This window comes from Acipenser ruthenus, chromosome 2 (genome assembly GCF_902713425.1).
Source record: "Acipenser ruthenus chromosome 2, fAciRut3.2 maternal haplotype, whole genome shotgun sequence".
Classification (NCBI taxonomy): domain Eukaryota; kingdom Metazoa; phylum Chordata; class Actinopteri; order Acipenseriformes; family Acipenseridae; genus Acipenser; species Acipenser ruthenus.
Genome location: NC_081190.1, coordinates 492,592 through 514,570, shown reverse-complemented (window position 1 = coordinate 514,570; position 21,979 = coordinate 492,592). Strand labels below are relative to the sequence as shown.

At 43.0% G+C, this 21,979-nt stretch overlaps 2 protein-coding genes across 3 annotated transcripts in view; one reads left to right on the top strand and one right to left on the bottom strand.

Annotated features, from left to right (window-relative positions):
• The window catches only part of LOC117403985 (dedicator of cytokinesis protein 2-like), a 428,344-nt gene that overhangs the window by 135,501 nt on the left and 270,864 nt on the right, over positions 1-21,979 (bottom strand). The window lies entirely within an intron of this gene.
• Positions 7,890-21,979, top strand: part of LOC131697403 (uncharacterized) — a 116,724-nt gene continuing 102,634 nt past the window's right edge. Inside the window, exon 1 of the mRNA XM_058985727.1 lies at positions 7,890-8,353. The gene's annotated coding sequence lies outside the window, so the exon portion shown is untranslated. The remainder of the gene's footprint in view (positions 8,354-21,979) is intronic.

The following is a 21,979-nucleotide window of genomic DNA, read 5'->3' as shown; positions in this document are numbered from 1 at the left end:
TCTATTTGTTTTCAGCACGCTTTTACCTGCATTGTTAAACATGGATCAGTTTCACGTGTTTCAGAAGCTCTGGGTCCCAAAGGTACAGCGCTAACAAGCAGCTCGATCTAAAAATAACTTATGAAGTGACTTTAATTAAAAAAATTCATTGATTTCTGTTTGGCTGGAAATACACTAGCATTGCTTTTAGAATGGCTAATATATCTATCTTGAGCGAATCTGAGCTGTTTTCTTTATGTATTTTCTTTAAGGGGCTGATCGTTCAAGAGTACCATAGTTGTTACGTTTAGAAAAGACAAACAGGCCACACTGCCTCCCAGTCCCTCAGCCTTAACACTAGACCATACTACCTCCCAGTCGATAAGCTCTGACCAAGGGACCACACTGCCTCCCAGCCTCTCAGCCTTAACACTAGACCATACTACCTCCCAGTCGATAAGCTCTGACCAGGGGACCACACTGCCTCCTAGCCCCTCATCCTTAACACTAGACCATACTACCTCCCAGTCGATAAGCTCTGACCAGGGGACCACACTGCCTCCCAGTCCCTCAGCCTTAACACTAGACCATACTACCTCCCAGTCGATAAGCTCTGACCAGGGGACCACACTGCCTCCCAGTCCCTCAGCCTTAACACTAGACCATACTACCTCCCAGTCGATAAGCTCTGACCACCAGACCACACTGCCTCCCAGTCCCTCAGCCTTAACACTAGACCATACTACCTCCCAGTCGATAAGCTCTGACCACCAGACCACACTGCCTCCCAGCCCCTCATCCTTAACACTAGACCATACTACCTCCCAGTCGATAAGCTCTGACCACCAGACCACACTGCCTCCCAGCCCCTCAGCCTTAACACTAGACCATACTACCTCCCAGTCGATAAGCTCTGACCAGGGGACCACACTGCCTCCCAGTCCCTCATCCTTAACACTAGACCATACTACCTCCCAGTCGATAAGCTCTGACCACAAGACCACACTGCCTCCCAGTCCCTCAGCTTTTACCACCAGGAAAAACATTTCTTCTATAAAATAGCAGGATTTTTTAAACAGTTTAAACACTGATGAATTGGACAGTCATGCCTGCTTTGTGTGGAGTGTTCAGACTCTATCGATCCTGACATTTCCAGAGCCTGTATCTCCGGCCGTTACAGCCCCTTCCTTCAGTGCCCAGGCAGTGTCAAGATATCTGCCTTGGAGTAACAAGCAGATTCCCCTGTCGGCCTCACAGTCCGACGACACCCAAGAGTCGATTAAACTGACTGTGCTTCTAGAACTGTATGTAAAACGTTCAAAAATAAAAATGATGCATCATGTAAAACATCTTTAAGCATCTAGCTGTAGTAGATTACACAAGCAACAAAGGAGCACTGCCTGGCAGCTTTAAAGTAGTTTGACAGCTGTGCTCAGTACGCTGACCAGCTGCAGAGGCTGATTCCTCTGATCCCAACGGTCACAGTCTGCAGTCTCCTCACAACCAGGCCTTTTGAAGGGTCACTGCCAGTGTAGGTTCAAGAGAGCACCCAATCTAACCCTTAGAAAAGTTTACGGCAGTGTGTTCACACTTTTCCCATGCTTTTCCCATGATTATACGATGCATTTACCACAGTTGACCCTGGTTTGTCAGGTGCTTTACAATGCTTGCATATGCGTTATCGTCCTTTCACTCTGCTTTACTACACTGTGCTGTGCCTTCACTATGGGAAGCCTTTACAAAGGGAATGTCCATAGGTTACCAGGAAATGCTGCTCCATTATTTCATTCCTGCAACACTTTGAATATAAAAGTGTAGTGCTCCTTCTCTCCTGTAAGCTCAGGTGTGGCTGGTCCACTGCCGGTACAGCAGCCTATTCAGGTTGAAGGAGGCGGCACAGCGGCTGCAGTAGAACTGCATGGCTATAATTACACGTTTAGCAGCACAACTGCATGGCTTAGCATTGATTTACATTGTGATGAATTTGTGCTGTTGCGTAATTATTGCTTCCTTGCTTCTTCAATTACTCCATGGTCAACCACAGAGGGGTCTATGGTCTCGTCCAAACAGCCAGGCAATGGACCCCCAAACCAAGTGTGTTTGAGGCCAAATACTGCATCTTGTAGCATACTCCATAATAACAAAATAAATACAATTTGTTACAAATTCTGTGTTGTGGGGGGTTTGTCAGACTACTGAACATAAATACATCCAGCAGCTCCTTCTCATTGAGAAGTCAGAACACGTGTCTACACCGGAGAATGGCCTCCTCTCGTTTGTAAACTTTCTTATGTTCTTATGTTCTTATGGTGTTTAGAGAGCTCTGTACTTCTCAGTTAAGTTCAGGGATAACCTGGACTAACTCTGGCACATCATTTGAAAGCACTGGAAAGAGAAGTACATTGCTTTAGTATTTCTCTTGGGACAGTGCTTGTTTAGGAAACTTGTCTTTTACCACCCCAGTTAAACAACATTTTAAAGGATCAGTAACTTGTTCTTTTTGTCTCAGTCACTCAGATCCCTTCTAAAGGTTTACACAGTATATTTGCAGCTTTCCTGTGCTTCTCCCATGGTTATACTTTACATTTCCCATACTTTACCCTGGTCTGACGTGTTTATTCTTTACAAATCTTGCTTATGCTTTACCATGCTTTCACTTTATTTTATTACACATTGCTGTGTTTTTACTATGGGATATTTTTACAAGGGGTTTTCAAGCTAAAAGCTAACAGGACTTTAGAATCTTAAAACTCAGTTTAAAAGGCGATTTCACACACAAAAACATTTGTCCCGTTAATAAGAGCATTACTATCCTCTGCAGCAGTCACTACCCTGTAGATGAGTGACCTTGTCTTTCTTTCAGGATACCTAGTGTAACTATTACAGTGGTCAGTTATCTAGGAGATAATGCCAACCACAGTTGCATTTAGCTATACATTTTCAATTGTGCAATAAACCCAACTGTATCCTATCTCTCTCCCATCTGCTTCCATTCAGCCCATGTGTCCCAACCCACCGTAACACACATTTTTGCTATTTCATTCTGCAGTATCTGCAAAAAACTTCAAAACTTCAAACCTTTCTAAAGTACTTGGTTTAGTTTTTTTACCCTGAGATGTTATTTATTCAAATTTCATTTCATTTTGAGAAAATACACCCCTACACAACCAGCACTTTCAAATTGATCGTTTCAAAGTGTTAAAACTTGAACCCAACTCTCTGGAATAATGATAATAATAATAATAATAATAATAATAATAATAATAATAATAATAATAATAATAATCAGGCAAGTCTACACTATTCTGAAGGGCTGGATGTGCAGCTGCTCTTTTGGGAAGGAGCCTGTCTGGTATTGTCGTGCTGCTGTCGTGACGGATTCTTCCCCTTCCGTCACACAGTCAGTCAGCCAGTCTGCAATCGCTTGTGTTCTGCATCAACAGGCAGGATTGTTCTTATCTCATCTCACACTAATTACACCTGCCTGATTATTTTCCTGTAGGATTTGTAACTGCTTTACCCGGATGAAAGGATCTGTGCTGATAAAGCCAGGCTTATCAATGAAGCTGCTGATAGAGTTTCTGATTGAAACCGATGCTTGGAAAACCTCTCACCCATTCTCACAACAACATGGCAGGGGTTACAGCTGAGGGACTGGGAGGGGAGGCAGTGTGGTCTAGTGAGGGACTGGGAGGGGAGGCAGTGTGGTCTAGTGGTTACAGCTGAGGGACTGGGAGGGGAGGCAGTGTGGTCTAGTGAGGGCTGGGAGGGGAGGCAGTGTGGTCTAGTGGTTACAGCTGAGGGACTGGGAGGGGAGGCAGTGTGGTCTAGTGGGGGACTGGGAGGGGAGGCAGTGTGGTCTAGTGGTTACAGCTGAGGGACTGGGAGGGGAGGAAGTGTGGTCTAGTGAGGGCTGAGAGGGGAGGCAGTGTGGTCTAGTGGTTACAGCTGAGGGACTGGGAGGGGAGGAAGTGTGGTCTAGTGAGGGCTGGGAGGGGAGGCAGTGTGGTCTAGTGAGGGACTGGGAGGGGAGGCAGTGTGGTCTAGTGAGGGACTGGGAGGGGAGGCAGTGTGGTCTAGTGAGAGACTGGGGGGGAGGCAGTGTGGTCTAGTGGTTACAGCTGAGGGACTGGGAGGGGAGGCAGTGTGGTCTAGTGGTTACAGCTGAGGGACTGGGAGGGGAGGCAGTGTGGTCTAGTGGGGGACTGGGGGGGAGGCAGTGTGGTCTAGTGGTTACAGCTGAGGGACTGGGAGGGGAGGCAGTGTGGTCTAGTGGGGGACTGGGGGGGAGGCAGTGTGGTCTAGTGGTTACAGCTGAGGGACTGGGAGGGGAGGCAGTGTGGTCTAGTGGTTACAGCTGAGGGACTGGGAGGGGAGGCAGTGTGGTCTAGTGGTTACAGCTGTAGGATATGGAGGGAGGAAGTGTGGTCTAAAAGTTAGAGCTGAGAGACTAGGAGGCATTGTAATAGTATTTAAACAACAACAAAAAAGCACAAGAATAGTTTACTGTTGCTTTATGAAATGGCCATGGCATTGCCTTAATTTAATACTATTTAACTATTTGAATTGCACACAGCATTTAGACTTTTACATTGTATTTTAAGAAGCAATTTAAAGGTCATTTACACAGTCCATTGCTGGGAAACACAGGGTGAGTTTCCCGATATTCCGCTGCTACCACAAGAGGGTGCTGATCGCTTGCCAAAATAAGGCCTTCATGCTTTGTTCTCTCAGCCGGACTGAATCACAGAACCCTTTATTATTATTGCCTGTTTATAATCAGCAGACACAGCCACGAAATGCATTGTAATCTGTTTTAAAATGTATCAGAAAGCAGCATGCTTTATGAAGTGTCCACCTGTATGCCATCTGGGTCAGCAAAAATACCTGACTTTGTCCTGTTTTGCATACACAAATGTACGGCACATACTCCACCTATGCTGTAAGATTAAGAGTTGCATCAGTCTTCTTTATTAAAAGCCTCATCTGGATTTCAGATTCAGGCTATGAGTAATTACCTCGACATCAAGGACACAAGGATGGCAATGTCACTGCACAGCAAGAGCACTGCTTTGCAAACCATTCCAGGAATTTGATCTTGAGAGAAATTACTTTCATTTTACTTAAACATTTAGTTGATCTTTAAGGACATTTAAAAAACAGCGCACAACATGCAATACAGTAGCAAGTTGTCAATGTCTTTTTCTCTGTTTGTCTCTGAAGGCTGCAGGTGAACACCCTGCAGCATACCTAGCCATTTACCGTAATTTTCATGATATAATGTGCATCCTGTGTATAACACACATACAGTGTATAAGGGACATGCATCACTTATAAGAGAGACACCTCTTGTAAAAAGCGCACCTCTAACACACAACACTAGCAAAAATACTATAGTACAAAGATTACTATAACTCAATGCTTGTACAATACATTTCACGTGATTAAATATGCTTGACCATCTCTGATAGTTCCATCTGCATGTGCTTCGACATGCTTATGAATGTTCTTTCAATCACTTTGTGATGCGTGTGCCATTGTGCGCCACAGTAAACTTTTAGAAGGGGTAGTACAGTACGTATGTGGAGCTGTACGTTGTCAGGGAAGATCACTGAAATAACAAACACTTTGGACAGGTTCAGGAGAGAGCCAGAAAGTCAGAAGTGGGAGATATGAGATGAACCAGTCTAATGGACTCCTCCCGTTCCTGAAATGTATTTTGAGATTCTTGTATAACCTTTTTTTATGATCCACTGGGGATCACTTAGAGCCATATCAATATTGGGTAAGGAGAATCTCTCTATCTCTCACTCTTGCTGTCTCTCACTCACATGCTCTACTGTAGGGCTGCCTAATGAAATAAGCCTCTGTTGTTATTGCACTGTAAACTCTTGGGATCCTAATTTAATGATCGAGATGACGGCATGTGTAACTGACACCAAGTACAAACTTCATCAGTGCATTTGGGGCTCTGTACTGAAAACTGTCTAAAAATTCAAAGAAGATCCTATTCAACAACTGAAATGGCACTGCTATTATTTAGATGATAAGAGCTTATCATACTACTACAAGAGGATGGTTAATTCGTGGCATACTAGGGGTGATTATGAATTGTCAGCCTTTTCCCAAGATCAGTGACCTGTGGTGTACTGCTGTACCAATTACCACGTCAACCACAGTACCGGGGCCCATCCCTATGGGAACCACTGTACACAGTTATGATATACACACCATTTCTGTTTCCATCAATGGATCCAATGATAATAGTAACCCAACTGATACATGCTGTACTAAATTTTGTGTCAAAATGCACTTCCCTTGGCTATCACTAGGTGGCAGAATCAAGCATCTTAAAGGGTGAAGTCTTCATCAGTGCTTACTCAATCAGGACTCCAGGTTGCCAGCAGCATTTTTTGAAAAAGCATAACAAGCTGGTTTCAAAGAAATTGTTATAAAAATGCCTCTGAATTGTCCTGCATGGTCTCGTGTAATCACAGGGCAGGACAAACCTCCACAGCTTGCTGTATTCCTGTACTCAATGTCAGAGTGGTTGGAGTCCAGCGACCCACTGTTTCACAGATGGTGCTGGCTACAGCGTGACAGACCCCGTTTGGGAGAGCTGCACACACTTGAAGGTTTTGAAGGAGGCTTAATGTTTATTCTCTGGGTTTTATCAAGCATTTTTTAGTTTTTTTGGTAGTGTAGATCTTTTTTTTTATTTTGGATGATGTGGATTATTAAAACCTGCTCTGTTATTGGAAGACTCAGAAACCCCGGGATTATATCTGGATTAGGATCTATCACAAAGTATGCAATTTTTTGCAATCTGTTTTTTATATATAAAAGTTGTTGTTTGTTTTATATTTGGTACTTTTCAAAAGCTGCTTGCAGCACCACAGTTAAACCTCAGGGAAAGTGTGGACTTGCTCTTCTATGTCCCTGTGAGGGCTTCGTTTATGAAGAGAAGTGCTTCCACCAACCTGTCTGTTACATGAATTTGTGAAACCGTTGACTAACTTTGTGATAAATCCAGGCCTCGTCGCATCCACACAAGTGGAGCTTCGTTTGATGAGCTAACACACAAAGTAACACTGCATCCCCAAATCTGCTCCATGACTAGTTTATTATAAAGGTAGACAGGTTCACGCATTCAGGGCTGATACGCCAGGCATCGGTCTTTGCCTTCTCTTTCATAGTTTGTCCAGAATAACTACACAAACGAGCTCACTTCATACTTTGTAAAACCTCTAGAGATGAGAAGCAGGCTGCCTGCCTCAGCTCTTACAGGATACTCCTCTGCTTCCTCCTGCCTCAGCTCTCACTGTACAGTACAGGATACTCCTCTGCTTCCTCCTGCCTCAGCTCTCACTGTACAGTACAGGATACTCCTCTGCTTCCTCCTGCCTCAGCTCTCACTGTACAGTACAGGATACTCCTCTGCTTCCTCCTGCCTCAGCTCTCACTGTACAGTACAGGATACTCCTCTGCTTCCTCCTGCCTCAGCTCTCACTGTACAGTACAGGATACTCCTCTGCTTCCTCCTGCCTCAGCTCTCACTGTACAGTACAGGATACTCCTCTGCTTCCTCCTGCCTCAGCTCTCACTGTACAGTACAGGATACTCTCTGCTTCCTCCTACCTCAGCTCTCACTGTACAGTACAGGATACTCTCTGCTTCCTCCTGCCTTAGCGCTTACTAAACAGCAGCCTTGTGATGATGCTCCAGCAGCTGCAACAGCGTGCTGGCTGTTTTTTTAATTAAACTGAAACACAGGAGGCCACTCCCTCTCCCCCTGAACTAACTGTGATGAGTACATGCTGGCAAAGAGCACCTTTGTGACAGAGAGAGAGAGAGAGAGAGAGAGAGAGAGAGAGAGAGAGAGAGAGAGAGAGAGAGAGAGAGAGAGAGAGAGAGAGAGAGGCAGTTAGCTTTTCCTTGGTTGCTCAAACAGCCAAGCACAGCGCTCCAATCAGAGAGCCTTTCCACAATCACACACATACACACACTCCTACACACTGAGAGGGAAGGAGCACATTGCAAAATACACCCCAGGACTGCCGGTGTGGCAGCGTGTTATAGCAGAGATGGGCTTTCCTGAGAGGGACGGAGTCAGCAGCAGCGGAGCAGGATCGGCAGAGCTCAGCAGGGGGATCGTGTGGCAGGCAGCGCAGAGGGAGCAGCGGGAGAGGCTGTGAGAGGCTGTGAGAGGCTCGTCAGATGGGAGAGGACAAAGAGTGAGAGTCAGCTTCGAGTAGCCTGGGAACTAATAACACTGAAACCTGTTTTACAATTTAATCACAACAGCTCCCCCCCTCGCGAATTGTTCGAAAAGAAGACCAAAAGAAAGTGTGGTAACAGGGCGCGAGCTGCGGAGGTGAGTTGAAGCTTTCACTTTGAATACTTGATGGACGGAGGGTATTGGATGCCTGCATGTATTCCACTCTAGATCAGTAACGCACAGTGTATACTACTATTTTACTGAATAGCATTACCCTATAAAAAAGTCAAACACTATGTATCTGTCTATCTGTCTAGCAATAATTGACATTATTTAAATACATACTAGCATGTGACACACTCTTGTATTTTTGTTGTTTTGTTTGTTTCTCATTGTTTAACCAGTTCAGAAATTTCAAGACAATTTCTGGACAGTCATACTTGAACCTAAAGAGCGGTCCAGGATTCTCCAGAGACACACCAGTGTCACCTTCAGGATAGGGGTTCAAGGGTACTGTGTGTGTGTGTACGTGTGTGTGTGTGTGTGTACTAGTGTGTGTGTGTATTAGTGTGTGTGCATTAGTGTGTGCGTGTGTATTAGTGTGTGTGCATTAGTGTGTGCGTGTGTGCGTGTGTATTAGTGTGTGTGCATTAGTGTGTGTATTAGTGTGTGTGCGTGTGTGTGTGTGTGTATTAGTGCGTGTGCGTGTGTGTGTGTGTGCGTGTGTGTGTGTGCGCGTGCATGTGTGTGTGTATTAGTGTGTGTGTGTGTGTGTGCATGTGTGTGTGTATTAGTGTGTGTGTGTGTGTGTTAGTTTGCGATTGTGCTAATGTTAGCATGTAACTGACCCTGATACACAGAACAGTCTTTATTGGGATCCAACACCCTGGATCCCAGTACACATGTGAGTGGAGTGCATGCTTCGATAGACAGACGGACAGACTGACACAGTGTTTTTGACAGCTACCCTTCTTGCCATGACTATAGTTTGACTGGCCAGTGTCTCCTCCTCGCTTGTTCATTCATACTAAACAGTTTAAAGTTACAGGACTAGACGCAACATCACACAGGCTCTCAGCGCGCTCTGTTTATGAACACAGAATAGGACTCAGCTGTCTGCCAGTGCCCTGTGCACAAATAAGCAAACTCTTCAATTTAATAACAGCAAACATGTCATGCTTGTGCTTCTTTGTATGCCGCTGGGAGTAAAGTGTGTCTGTAGACAATAATAGACTTTCCAATGCAATCTTATACAGATCCTGGTATCCTAGAGGCTGTATACCATGTATAATCCTTTTTTACAGTGATAGTGCCATCACAGTTGGAAGATCTCATTAGATATGTATTTGTTATATTACATGAATATAATGTATAGTGACTGGGTTACCGTATTCCTTCAAATTTAAGACTCACATTTTTTCTTCTCAGAAATGGCCTGCGTCTTAAATGCGAGTACAGTGATGCGCATTAAAATCATCAACAAAAGACGCGACTGTCCAATACACAAACAGAAACGTGACTGAATGCTGAGAAAAGACGAACAAAGACGTCACCGCCCGATCTCGAAGCATCCATGACACGCAGACAGACATTCTCAAAGAAGCGTCATGAGCTTCCTGGGGAATTCCAAGAGAAGCTTTTACAATGTCAGTGTTTCGTTATTAGGCTCAGTTCTAACAAACAGGACCAGCTTGGACGGATCGGAAATGCTCATCAAGACCCCTGTATTTTTTGACATGCCAAGCAATACCAGACTGGAAATGAGAAGCAGCTCATAACTGTAATGCTGTGTGTGACAGCAGACTGGAAATGAGAAGCAGCTCATAACTGTAATGCTGTGTGTGACAGCAGACTAGAAATGAGAAGCAGCTCATAACTGTAATGCTGTGTGTGTGACAGCAGACTGGAAATGAGAAGCAGCTCATAACTGTAATGCTCTGTGTGACAGCAGACTGGAAATGAGAAGCAGCTCATAACTGTAATGCTGTGTGTGACAGCAGACTGGAAATGAGAAGCAGCTCATAACTGTAATGCTGTGTGTGACAGCAGACTGGAAATGAGAAGCAGCTCATAACTGTAATGCTGTGTGTGTGACAGCAGACTGGAAATGAGAAGCAGCTCATAACTGTAATGCTCTGTGTGACAGCAGACTGGAAATGAGAAGCAGCTCATAACTGTAATGCTCTGTGTGACAGCAGACTGGAAATGAGAAGCAGCTCATAACTGTAATGCTCTGTGTGTGACAGCAGACTGGAAATGAGAAGCAGCTCATAACTGTAATGCTCTGTGTGACAGCAGACTGGAAATGAGAAGCAGCTCATAACTGTAATGCTCTGTGTGACAGCAGACTGGAAATGAGAAGCAGCTCATAACTGTAATGCTCTGTGTGTGACAGCAGACGTCCGCAAGCTGCCTCCAGTTTTCTTATACGCAGATTTGAGGTTGTATCTTTGGAAACGCATCTTTATTTGGTGGGAAATTTGGGCTGCGACGTAAATTGGAGTGTGTCTTAAATTCAGAGGAATACGGTACTTCATGTATTTGATGTGATGAAACAGATTTTGTCTTAAAGTAAACAAGGATGGCCGGAATTGTTGATCTAAGTTTTTGCATTCAGTTTGTGGTCTCCCCTGGAGGAGTGTGCTTGAATTGTTGATCTAAGTTTTTGCATTCAGTCTGTGGTCTCCCCTGGAGGAGTGTGCTTGAATTGTTGATCTAAGTTTTTGCATTCAGTCTGTGGTCTCCCCTGGAGGAGTGTGCTTGAATTGTTGATCTAAGTTTTTGCATTCAGTTTGTGGTCTCCCCTGGAGGAGTGTGCTTGAATCGCATGGTTTTTTCTATCATGACTAATTAACTCTGTAAGGACCACTATCATACTGAAGTGTCATTCTGGGACTGTGATCACGTAAACACGATAAAAAAATGCACTTCGTTTCTTTGACTTGCTGCGCCACCACGCATGCAGTACAGCCTGTAAATGCATATCATTGGATGGGGAGGGAGTGAATCTCACTGCCTGATTGGTTTTTACTCATGTGACGTCACTGAGACGGGCATTTCGTTTGTAAAGGGATGAGACAGTTTACAGCAGCACACAGAAAAAAAAAAAAATCACAGGAATGTGTTTAGAGGTATAAGAAAGACACCAAACACACTGTAATCCGAAGTATCTGACTTAGAATGACATCAGAACATGTATTCTGTCTCATGTCTTTATATATATATTTATATGTAAGCAGATCAGCTTTCATTAACTAAATGTATCAGGTACATTTTTTTTCTTATTACTGATAATAATGGAATGATGAGCTATTATTTTATTTATAAATATTTCTTTTGAGGAAATCGAGAGTAGTGTCCATTATTCCTTATAATCGTTTGTTATGTCATTGCAATCACTCAGGTGAAACAATGTCTTGTAAATTGCCCAAACATCAATATTTTCCTACAACACTTTCAGGAAATATTGTAAGGTCCCTCAGGTCATAGACTAACCAGATGTTATACATGTATCTCTAAGCAGAATACATCATCATCATAAAAAATGCTTAATGTTTAAAAAAAAAAAAAATTGTGTTGAAAAAAAAAAAAGCAAAACGTTTTGTATGGTTTCTGAAGTAGTTTATAAAGTTCCCGAGGGAGTTCTGAAAAAAGCACACCCATTCCAAGATGCTACTGTAAAAAACTAAAATGTTGGTACATTTTTATAGGAAGAGAGTCAAATACAGCCAAAAAAAACTGGTCCTGGGGGAGCATCCCACTGAAAAACGCTTGGTCCTTAAACATACATGTATAGACAGAGAGCCACTTGATAACGCTATAACCTGCGCTATGGAAACTCTGAACACAGTGTTACCCATATTCCACAATGCGAGCAAGAGCAGTGAGAAACAGGAGCTACATGCGTTACATGCTACAAGTACAATGTGGATTTAAACTGTACTCTACCACTGAAGACTGAGATGTAAACTCACTGCAAGCATACATGCTTATACAGTATGTGTGAGCGTTCTGCTAGTGTCTTCACTGAACTTTACCATGGTATATTTGTTCATACAGTATGTGTGAGGGTTCTGCTAGTGTCTTCACTGAACTTTACCATGGTATATTTGTTCATACAGTATGTGTGAGGGTTCTGCTAGTATCTTCACTGAACTTTACCATGGTATATTTGTTCATACAGTATGTGTGAGGGTTCTGCTAGTGTCTTCACTGAACTTTACCATGGTATATTTGTGTTCCCCTTCTCATACGATGCATTTCCATAGTTTATCATTTATTTGGTAAAACATGTTTTGTGTGTTTTGCTAGACCTTTCTAGGTTTTTCAATGCGTACCTGCGCTGCGCCATGCTTTTACAATGTGTACCTGCGCTGCGCCATGCTTTTACAATGCGTACCTGCGCTGCACCATGCTTTTTCAATGCGTACCTGCGCTGCGCCATGCTTTTACAATGCGTACCTGTGCTGCGCCATGCTTTTACAATGCATACCTGCGCTGCACCATGCTTTTACAATGCGTACCTGCGCTGCGCCATGCTTTTACAATGCGTACCTGCACTGCGCCATGCTTTTACAATGCGTACCTGCGCTGCGCCATGCTTTTACAATGCGTACCTGCGCTGCACCATGCTTTTACAATGCGTACCTGCGCTGCACCATGCTTTTACAATGCGTACCTGCGCTGCACCATGCTTTTACAATGCGTACCTGCGCTGCACGTTGCTTTTACAATGCGTACCTGCGCAGCACGTTGCTTTTACAATGCTTTATTACACTTTGCTGTGCTTTTACTGTGCAAAACTTTTATAAGGAATTCTAATTTCAACACACGCTGTGTATGCATAGGTACCCTGCCATAGAAACATTTCAGCTGGCATTGTTTTTTAACCTGGAAGGCATGAAACGGGTTCCTCCCATTCTCATTATGTGAGCTGTGCAACATTTCATGCTTCACAAATCACCTGTGCAAAGCCAGTTTACTATCTAATAGAAATGCTGCATTGTAAATATATGTGTGTGTTGTAAAATAATACTACTAATAATAGTGCAGTGTCTTGACCATTAGAAAACTATAGAATAGTATTTAGGCTGAGTAACTTTTCAAAACCAGAAGTGGTTTCACCCTCACCGAATATCCGTTTGATTGCTATTTTATTATTTTTGATATTTGTCATATTTTATTTTATGAGTCATAGAGTTTTAGGTATAGAATAGATACTATTTAAAGCATTAATCTATGCCTTTCTTTGCCACTGTTATGATAATGACAAAGTCATACAGTATATCCATTTGCAGTGTCCTGTCATTTGATTAATCCACACCCACACATGTTGAAGGAGGCTGGTTTGGTCTTGCAAGCTGTGCGATGGGTGTTTGTATTTAAGTCTGATTGCAGTTATAGGTGTTTTAATCCTGTGTTTAAATCAAGATGCATTATACTCGTGACAACACCTAACAATGCTGCAGATGACTGTATTTATTTGTTTTAATAGCGATGCCTGGTTACGGGGCTGGCATGATGTGTTATTTGCTGCTGGTGCTGTTTGCTTCTTATTCTCCACTAGGGGGCAGTGTCCATGTGGGGTTGCTGCTGTTGTCATACAGGCTGTGTTTTTTTTTTAAATATGCTGTTATGTGGAGTCTAATAGAGGAACAATGACTTTCCTCTTTGAAATGTTGGCACTGAAGAGGAGAGAGAGAGAGAGAGAGAGAGAGAGAGAGAGAGAGAGAGAGAGAGAGAGAGAGAGAGAGAGAGAGAGAGAGAGAGAGAGAGAGAGAGAGAGAGAGAGGAAATGATCTGGAACTGTGCCCTTTCACTCCTGTCCACAGACGATCAGAATAATACACCTGACTTCAGGATCTCATTGTTTTCACGCGGTCTTATCTTGGAGTAAGTACTGTAGGTGCTATGGTGTAGATGCATTGCAAACAGTAATGCTTTTGAACAGTCATTTTAGCTCTTTAATATCGTAATATTTTGCTTTGCTAGAGCGTACACTGATTGAGGAAGACTTCTTGTCATTGAATTTATCAAGGTTATTTTAACATTTCTGAATTGAGCCCGGGTGAGTGTTTAACAGTTGTGGATGACTGAACTGTAACTGGTAATGTATGGCTACCGTGGGAACCTCCATACCCATGAATAGTTGACACAAACACAAACATGAGTCAGTCATGAACAGACACACAATCTAAAAATACAACTGCCATGAATAAGTATTGAATGCATCCTAACAATCACTTTGGTCCCTTACAGTTACGGGACAGTCAGTCAGTACAGTATAGACACTTCCTAGAAAACATCCCGGGCACAGGAAAATCCCAGACAAGGATTAGTACTGGTCTATTTTCAATAAGTGTTTCTTATTAGAATTCATTACAAAGGGTATTCAGGATAAAAGGGATTGCAAATAAAATAAATACATGAATCAATCAAGAGACTCGTGTTCAGCCAGAGGAGGAGTCAGCCTGTGTTTTGTGTTGGGAACAGCTGACTCACAGCTGGCTCACACCCGCTGTTGATCTGCAACTGACTGCTGAATTAACCAGACCTGAATTAAATCTATTGATATGTGGAAATACAGGCGTTTTATTATTTCCATTAAAACTGCAGTGTCATGTTCCGTTAAAACGATATGATTCCTGGTTTCAACATTCCTCCACAGTAATCATTCTGTGCCCTTGATTACGCTAGAAGCATGCCTTGTTGGCTTTCCAGTTTGTTTGTATTAGGTAAAGGTCATTTCATTGGCAGACGCACAGCGTGTGAGAAGCTGTCCTTGCTGCCCTCTGTTCATGGCAAGCTCAGGGCTCACGGGCAATGGCTGGCACTCTTCTTCTGGAGCCGGTAGTGAGCAGACTCCCTAAGAAACATCATGTCTGTCTGTCTCACTTCCACACTACGTCCTTCTGAAATTCATTAAAAAGAAAACCTGCACAGCATCGGTTCATCCAGGGCTCCCCCCCCAGCCCCATTATTATATGAAACAGCTGTTTACATGTCTGTGGAAGATAATTTTAATAAGGAGAACGGGTATCGGGAGCTGCCAGCCAGCCATAAATGCAATGCGAGAGGCCCGATTTAAAACCTTAGCTAGAGCTCTAAATTACTTATTGGCAATAAAATAACACTTCTGCCATAGGAGATGAGAAAACAATAAAATGAACTTTTCAGGAGGTTACTATGTTAGAGAAAAGATAGGCCAGAGTAAATTGACTTTCATTTTTACATGCCCTCTTATATTGCAAGACCTAGTGTGTACCCCGCTTAGTTTCAGGTCTCCAGACTTCTCTCGCCTCTTAAAGAGCAAACAGCAAGAAACCGTTAGGTTATTATCATAACCCTGGTTCCCTGAAATAGAAATGTAACCATTACCTAATGGGATATCTCTCTTACAGCCCAAATGACCTGAGCACTTATATCAAAGCTGCTCCTTCAAGAGCCCTGTATGCATCAGACAATCGTCTCAGCCCCCAGGAGATGAATATGAGTGACACATCAGGCTCAGAGCCATTTTCTCTTCAGGCCTGCTGCGTTGGAGTGTGGGTAATGGTTACATTTCTATTTCAGGGAACCAGGGTTATGATAATAACCTCATGTTCCCTTTCAAGTACGAAATGTAACCATTACCCAATGGGATACAATACCCAAGCCGTCGCAAGTGACGCCTAATGCAGTGTATATAGTGCAAGGTTACACTGAGTAACCTCAGCATTTAACACCAGAAGTCCACAAAGGGTGTATGGCTAACTACCCCAGGACTTAAAGTTGAACATAATAAAAATGTGTTAAAAAGCAGAATGAGTGGCTGCTCTTAACACTCTGGTCCCAAAACCAGGGGGTCTGCTGATCTATAGTCGGTAGAGCCTTGTAAAAGTATGAGGTGTGGCCCGTACTGCAGCGCTGCACATGTCTGAGACAGATGCGCCCTGGAATAACGGCCAGAAGGTTGCAAGGCTTCTTGCGGAGGGACTAGTGACCTTTTCTGGTAGGGGCAGGTTGGCAAGATCGTATGCAATACTGACCGTGTCTGCAATCAACCTCGACAGCCGCTGTTTAGACAGGGCTTGTCCATGGAACTTCGACATGCAGCAAATAAACAATTGCTTTGATTGTCGCCAACTCTGGGTGCGGTCAACATAATACGCCAGTGCCCAACCTGGACAGAGCGTGTGGAGCTTTCTGTCCCTCACAGACTGGAAAGGAGGTGGATGGAAGGCCTCCAATTCCACTGACTGGTCGATATGGAAAGCAGAAATGCTTTAGGGAGAAAAGAGTAACCTTAGTTCTGGCCTCCACCAAAAAAAAACAAACAGGCTTTCTCTGTTGAGAATGCTTGCTTTTCACCTACCCGCTTGGCAGAGGCAATGGCAAGCAGTAAAGCTGTCTTTAAGGACAGGAATTTCAGCTCTGCTGAATGAAGGGGTTTGAGCAGCAGTCTTGTAAGTGCGTCCAGCACTACATTGAGCCACCAGCTAGGGACAAGGTCCTTTCTAGGGGGTCTTAACCTCCAACCTGAAACTGAAGAAGGAATCTATGAAAAAGACCTAGGAGTTTATGTTGACTCAGAAATGTCTTCATCTAGACAATGTGGGGAAGCTATAAAAAAGGACAACAAGATGCTCAGATATATTGTGAAAAGTGTTGAATTTAAATCAAGGGAAGTAATGTTAAAACTTTACAATGCATTAGTAACACCTCATCTAGAATATTGTGTTCAGTTCTGGTCACCTTGTTACAAAAAGGATTTCGCTGTAGAAAGAGTGCAAAGAAGAAGAACAAAGAAGAGCAACCAGAATTATCCCGGGTTTAAAAGGCATGTCGTATGCAGACAGGCTAAAAGAATTGAATCTATTCAGCCTTGAACAAAGAAGACTACACGGCGATCTGATTCAAACATTCAAAATCCTAAAAGGTATAGACAATGTCAACCCAGGGGACTTCTTTGACCTGAAAAAAGAAACAAGGACCAGGGGTCACAAATGGAGATTAGATAAAGGGGCATTCAGAACATAAAATAGGAGGCACTTTTTTACACAGAGAATTGTGAGGGTCTGGAACCAACTCCCCAGTAATGTTGTTGAAGCTGACACCCTGGGATCCTTCAAGAAACTGCTTGATGAGATTCTGGGATCATAAGCTACTAACAACCAAACGAGCAAGATGGGCCGAATGGCCTCCTCTCGTTTGTAAACTTTCCACCAGTTCCACTTTGCTTGCTTTCTAAATATTAAAGGGTTCAGCTTTTATTTTAAGGGGCTCTGACTTATTAATAATTGTGTTTTTTTGTTGTTGTTGTAAATGTTTAGTTAATATGAACTGTTTAAAAGTACTACTACTGCATCTTTCAAACAAAGTGTGAAGCGTTTCACTGGAATGAGTAAGTCAGAGTTGATAATCACTTGACAAGGTATTAATTTTCATTGCAGTTAGTGAACAAACAATTGCCAAACTCTCTGGTATATACTGCAGTCTTGCACTTCCGATCATGAAGAAACACAGATGACACTGAAAACATGAAAAGGACAGATGGAAGGAGAGGGTGGAATGGGTTACCTAGTCATGTTGTTGAGTCTGAATCATCTGAACCCTTTAAGACCCAGCTTGATGAAGTTCTGAGATCAATCAGCTGCTAGGAAATGGACGAGCTCAGATCGGCCGAATGGCCTCCTCTCATCCGCAGATGTTCTTATTTTCTAAAGTTCATCTGAGTTCCCAGTAACCAATCGCTGCTGTTTCATTGGACTGTTGTCAATGGCATCTGTGTCCCTTCATGTGACCTTTTTAAGCAGATTGTGTGAACCTGGAAGTCAGTGGCATTGTGCATGGGGGGGGCAAGTTGAGGGGTATGCAGAGAAGCAGTAGCAGTACCAGCAGCAACAGCAAAGGTAGACAAAGTTCTCCGCAGTCAGTGAGGAGGCGGGTGAGATAAATGTGTACATGCCAGTGAGAAACAAACACTGTTGACATTATACATATTGTGTAGGGTAATCAAGAATAAAACTATATCTGTAGATTTAAGCAGCCTCTACACATGCCTTTGAATGCATTAAATACCATAATAATAATAAAAGCACTTGCTTTTTTGACTGTGCCCCCCCCCCCCCCCCCAATGTTAAAGGGATGACGTCCCTGCTGGAAGTGTAGCGTTTGAAATACCTGCAAGGAGCGATCGTTAAACTAATAGCTATACAACCTAATACACGTTTAGCAAAATGTGTGAATCTTTTACATAGGAAGACGTGAGACCTACGAAGTAATCTCAAGGTAATACAGATTAAGTAAGATTTGCAAGAATGATTGTAAGAGTTCTATCTAGTTTAAAGTAGGGCTGCACACACCGATTACTTGGATCAAGCACTCCAGAGGTGAGCGGCGTTGCTGTTGATCGGGCTAATTTAACATCCAAGTGAAGAAACAGCTGCTTGGATTTGTGTGGATTCCTGTTCACAGTCTAAGAAAAGCAGAATCACCACAAATCCAAACAGCTGGTAAACTACCCCAATGAACACCAATGACCCTCACCTGATTATCAACGCTTGGTTTCTGCAGAGAGCGCATTCCGAATAATCAGATCATCGGTTTGTGCAGCACTACTTTAAAGCTATTGTAATGAAATCACTGTGTTGCTGATCAATGTGTGGAAGGCTGAAGAAGGATGCTGGGCTGACTGAATCATGTAAGAACTGGTTAAAGGCTCACTGGTTAAACGGTCTACTCTTTGTCAGCTAATGAACACATAAATATGTACATGCATGCACAGTGTAGGACACAAAATGAAGTGCTCATTTTCAGTTAATAAATGCAGCCAAGAAACAGGCAATGAAGGCGATACAATTACTTTTCCCAGGAAATGTAATACAGCGTTACAAAGCCTGCCCCATTAAGCTGTCTGTATAAATCAGCCAGCCCCAACGGGATACAGACACTCTGTCTCCTTCCCTGAGCGGTGCCGTCTCTGTCAACCACACATCTGTCAACAGGTATTTCACTTATCAGAACCCCGGGGCCGTGATAAAAGTGCAGATAGGGACTCTAGAACATTGCATCACAAACAGAGCGTGGAAGCAAATTCTGGTTTTTAAAAAAAAAGAAATTTCGGGACAGTATTACAGTTCTTGTATTGTAATTTAGGTTATGGTGAATGAAGGATTCTGCACAGAGTTTTGCAGGCAGTCCACAGCTAGGGATTATATCTAGTCCTTACAGCCACTTTGATTAGTCAACACCCATATTGCACTGCTGAAATACTAACCCTTCAGACCAGCTGCCTGAAGCCTTGCACCTCGTTTGTCAGTCTCTATCGCTCTCTCTCTACCCACAATGCTCTGCTCTACTGTGCCAGGGGAGGGGCCTCGTCAGGTGTTATTTATAGAATATGAGCTTCATTACATACTGCTCTTTATCACTGTCACACTTTTGAATCTGCTGAAAAGCAAGATTTGCTGCAGCAAGTAGATTTGCCGCTTTGTTTCGTAACAATATTCAATGAATGACTACAGTTATCATACACCCCAGGGCCACCTGTATACGCCAGCAGCGCAGGACACCTTCATGAGAATCAAAGACAAATATCACAAAGGAGACAATGGCACTCAGATATCCACTGGCGTCCTCTGGCAGTCATCTCTGTGTCAAGCTTTCAGCCCCACTGAGTACTGCTGTGGTGCAGCCAGCTCACTGCCATCCGGCTGGCTGCATAGTACATAAGAACATAAGAACATTTATGAAAGAGAGGAGCCCATTCAGCCCATCAGGCTCCCAGTATCTGATTGATCTCAAACATTTGTCAGGCCGGGTCTTAAAGGATCCCAATGATTCAGCATCAATGATATGACTACAGTAGGTGTACCACAGGGATCAGTATTAGGTCCTTTGCTATTCCTAATCTACATTAATGATTTAGATTCTGGTATAGTATGCAAACTTGTTAAATTTGCAGACGACACAAAAATAGGAGGAGTGGCAAACACTGTTGCAGCAGCAAAGGTAATTCAAAATGATCTAGACAGCATTCAGAACTGGGCAGACACATGGCAAATGACATTTAATAGAGAAAAGTGTAAAGTATTGCATGCAGGCAATAAAAATGTGCATTATAAATATCATATGGGAGATAGTGAAATTGAAGAAGGGAACTATGAAAAAGACCTAGGAGATTATGTTGACTCAGAAATATCTTCATCTAGACAATGTGGGGAAGCTATAAAAAAGGCCAACAAGATGCTTGGATATATTATGAGAAGTGTTGAATTTAAATCAAGGGAAATAATGTTAAAACTTTACAATGCATTAGTAAGACCTCACCTAGAATATTGTGTTCAGTTCTAGTCACCTCATTACAAAAAGGATATTGCTGCTCTAGAAACAGTGCAAAGAAGAGCAACCAGAATTACCCCAGGTTTAAAAGGCATGTCGTATGCAGACAGGCTAAAATAATTTAATCTATTCAGTCTTGAACAAAGAAGACTACGCCGCGATCTGATTCAAGCATTCAAAATCCTAAAAGGTATGTCGACCCAGGGGATTTTTTTGACCTGAAAAAAGAAACAAGGACCAGGGGACACAAATGGAGATTAGATAAAGGGGCATTCAGAACAGAAAATAGGAGGCACATTTTTACACAGAGAATTGTGAGGGTCTGGAACCAACTCCCCAGTAATGTTGTTGAAGCCGACACCCTGGGATCCTTCAAGAAGCTGCTTGATGAGATTCTGGGATCAATAAGCTACTAACAACCAAACGAGCAAGATGGGCTGAATGGCCTCCTCTAATTTGTAAACTTTCTTATGTTCTTATGTTCTTTTGTAACCCACTCCATAGCCTCAACACTACCCTCTGTGTGAAGAAGTGTCTCCTTCCCCCTGTCCCAAGTCTATCTCCAATTAATTTCCAAATGTGTCCTCTGGTCCTGGTTTCTATGTCAACTCCTTTTAAGATTGTAAAGACTTTAGTTAAGTAACTACCACAGCTATTGTGAAGATCGATAAGCTAACCGGAACACACGCCTTTCCTTTTCTGAAGATAATATATCTCAGTAGCACCCTCTTGTGAATGAGTTGCAAAACTCAATAGGCTCTCGTTTTCATTCTAAGTCACATCCCCATTGAACCTATTAGCAGCCACTACACTTAGAATTTTGCTGAGAGTGTTGAACTCACACGCAGAATTTCAATGGCAAAGCATTCTAAACAGTTAAACCACAACGGGTTCTGTATGTGTTAGGTGGCTGTAAACATACATTAAAGCTGATTCAAACAATGCCTGTTCCCTAAGAACCTCTTCAAGTAGCACTGTCCTTGTTCATTTCAGTGTGTTTTTATTTTCATATATCAACTGTCAATGGTTTTGTTTTTGTTGTTGTGACAAATACAAAGCCTCTCGGGGGCCCGATGTTAGCAGAACGGCATCTCTGATTGCATGGAAATGTGCAGAAAGCCTGTCTGTCCAAATACTTGGTAAGTCTTCTTTACTGAAACCAAGAGAAAAGCTCTTTGACGTTTCTGACAGGCTGTACGTTCAACAAGCTAGCTAAAAAAATACAGATCAAAGGTGTTCGATACCATGACACAAAAACTGCAGTCGGACTTCCTTTGTTTAAAGGACTAAATAACTGGAGGTAAAACCTGCACTTGCATTGCTGTCTTCAAGTGTCGTTTAGGGGAACTGCGCTCACTGTCGGCAAGGCTTCATCCAAAGTGAAAACATGCCCTGAAACGCTTTTCCACAGAATAAACCCACTGCATGTGATTCGGGTAACATGGAAGGAAATGACCCGAG